General features: G+C 34.0%; 1 pseudogene; it reads left to right on the forward strand.

The window, feature by feature from the left end:
- The first annotated feature begins 768 nt into the window (after positions 1-768).
- Positions 769-2,656, forward strand: LOC141705928 (serine hydroxymethyltransferase 1, mitochondrial-like; annotated as a pseudogene).
- Positions 2,657-2,891: the final 235 nt, after the last annotated feature.

A 2,891-nucleotide genomic window follows, 5' to 3' on the forward strand; every position in this document is an offset into this window, starting at 1 on the left:
TGTTTAGAAGTGGAATATATATATATATCTGTGTGTGTGTGTGTTTAAGGGTCGTATTAATTTGTGGGTGATGAGGACTGATCCTGCAGATGAAAATTCTTGGTCTAAAGCATTCACCGCAGAGGAGAAACGCGGTACACTTGGATATGAAAGCTTTGTTAGACCTGTTTATTATAATAGGATGGCTTAAAACTTTTGTTGTATGACCTTGAGAAGAAAATGGATAAGAATGTCGAGATTTGGGGGATTCCAAATGAGTTTGATTCACATGGGTACACTCAGAGTCTCGTACAGCTCAATGAGGACAATCAGCTGCAAAAGCAATCAGAAAACATGCCATATAAAAAACTAAGGTATATAATGTTCTGTTATTTGTATGCTCTATTGTTGTATTTTTGAGTTCTGCACAAGTTTATTTGTTCACTATTATGGTTAAGTCTTTTTTCCCCAGCTCATTTTTGGTTCCATTTTCCCTAATTTTGTATATATGTGATATTCTTTCTTACTTTAACTTGATTTGAGCATAGATTTATAATGTAATAGAAGGATGATGGTTAATGATGGAAAGGAGTAAATTCATATTGCGACAACTGGAGGTGTGTACATTGGTAAAGATTCCCACAATTTTAAATAGCTATGTGATATGTATATTTCTTTAGGATTGTGTATGTGGTACTGTGAAAGATCTTTCAAAATTATATTATAATTTGGAGCTTGTTTATAGTAATATTTATTTTAGTTTCCTTGCTAAATTTATGATATGGGCGCAATGTCGTCTTGGAACAAAGTTATGGGTCTCCTAAAGTGACCAAAGATGGTGTCACTGTTGCAAAAAGTATCGAGTTCAAGGATAGAGTGAAGAATTTTGGTGCTAGCCTTGTAAAGCAGGTTGCAAATGCTACAAATGATGTTGTTGGGGATGGTATGATTTCAGATAAATTGACTAGGTTTTTTGAAAGCAGATACTGCTCCTTGAGAGAGAATTGTATTTGATTGAAATCATGACTATTATTAGGTCTTGAGTAAGTATAGCTAATGGTACAATGCTCTTTTTTACATGTCTACAGGTACCACCTGTGCAACAATCCTCACTCGTGCAATATACTCAGAAGGGTGCAAATCCGTGGCAGCAGGAATGAATGCAGAGGAAAGTATATTTGTACAGAGGAATAAAATAAGTAATATAACAACTCAAATAAATGTAGTCTCATTAGCTAGGAAAGTATATTTGCATAGAGGAAAAAGACACTTTTAATATTACGTACCAAACTAACATCTCTAATATTTTTTAAGGTGATGTATGATTTTGAAGAAAAAATCAATATGGTTGTTTTCCCTGGACTTCAAGGTGGCTCACACAACCACACGATCACTGGCTTAGCAGTTGCATTGAAACAGGTTAGAGCTAACAAGTTGAAGCTTTTCCAGAATATCACTTTAAAAGGACACACTCTGAATGTGGATTCTTGTATCCGTATTGTCTTTTAAGAAACATATTGGTTTTAGAAAATATGAAGGAACATATTGTATTTGATAGGAAATATTAGTAATAGCTGTTGTACCATAGTATTACGCACTCAAAGAACTGAGTTTTACTTTTGCACACAAGATTTTGCAAGTGAATGATTGTTTCTAGCATTTGGGAGGTCATAATACCATCAGTATTTTCCATAACACGCTTTTGTAGAATCATTTCAATCAGGGGAAATACTCTTTTTTATTTATTTAAATTGGGTAACTTATGTGAGCATGATTGATATATATTAAGTTCTTATCCCTCACTCGTAAACGAATGCAGGCGACAACTGGAGCATACAAAGCCTACCAAGAGCAAGTCCTCGGAAATTGCTCCAAGTTTGCACAGGTTTGACTAATGAAATCTCTGTGTTACTGCCTTATCTATGATTTTATAACAAGAATTTTTTTCGATGTTACTGGTTCAGTTAGCATCTATGAAAATGTATTCATGTATAGTAAATGGTAATGAATATTCTCTTATGCAGACTTTGGTGAAGAGAGGCTATGAACTTGTTTCTGGTGGAACTGAAAATCACTTAGTTTTAGTTAATCTGAAACCCAAGGTAAATGAAAGATTACTTTTTTCTTCCACTAGTCTAGAGAAATAAATGCTTCATGATCTATATATTCTGATAACTTATTATCCTTTCCTGCCAGCTTCTCTAATCTCACAGATTTGTTATGTCACTAATCTTTTTTTAAAATTATGAAAAGAGTTCCTAGGTTTCAAGTCAGAAAATCCACAGCTCCTTATATATGATGTGAACTTATACTGAAATAATCATGGAAAAGGATACAAATTTTATGTAAATTTATTCTTTCTATAGGGTATTGACTGGTTCAGGGTTGAAAAGGTGTTGGAAGCTATTTATATTGCTGCCAACAAAAACACCGTTCTTGGAGATGTGTCTTCCATGGTTCCCGGTGGCATCTGAATGGGTAGATGATATTTTCTCTAGCAAGTCCAAATTGTGAATAGCTTCATTAACTAATTGCCTAAACATACTCATTCATTGTAGGGACTCCTGCTCTTAGTTCAAGAGAATTTGTTGAAGAAGACTTTGCTAAAGTTGCTGAGTACTTCGACAGCGATGTAAAGTTGACACTGAAGATAAAATCTTAAGCTAAAGGTTCTTAACTTATCTAGATCTTTTTTTCCTAGTGTTCTAATCTATGCATTGTGCATATATGTACCTTTTTTACTCCTTTTTGGTCGGAGAACCATTTGGATTTTAGTTGTTTGTGATTCTTACGTACTTGATTTCTTAATTTATACGATATAATTTGATTTGAAAATTTGGGGTGATTTCGGCGCTATCTGCCAAGATATTTCAAGGTCTCTTCTTTCTCTTTTAACTGCAGAGGAAGAGGCA

Source organism: Apium graveolens, chromosome 2 (genome assembly GCF_009905375.1).
Source record: "Apium graveolens cultivar Ventura chromosome 2, ASM990537v1, whole genome shotgun sequence".
Lineage (NCBI taxonomy): Eukaryota > Viridiplantae > Streptophyta > Magnoliopsida > Apiales > Apiaceae > Apium > Apium graveolens.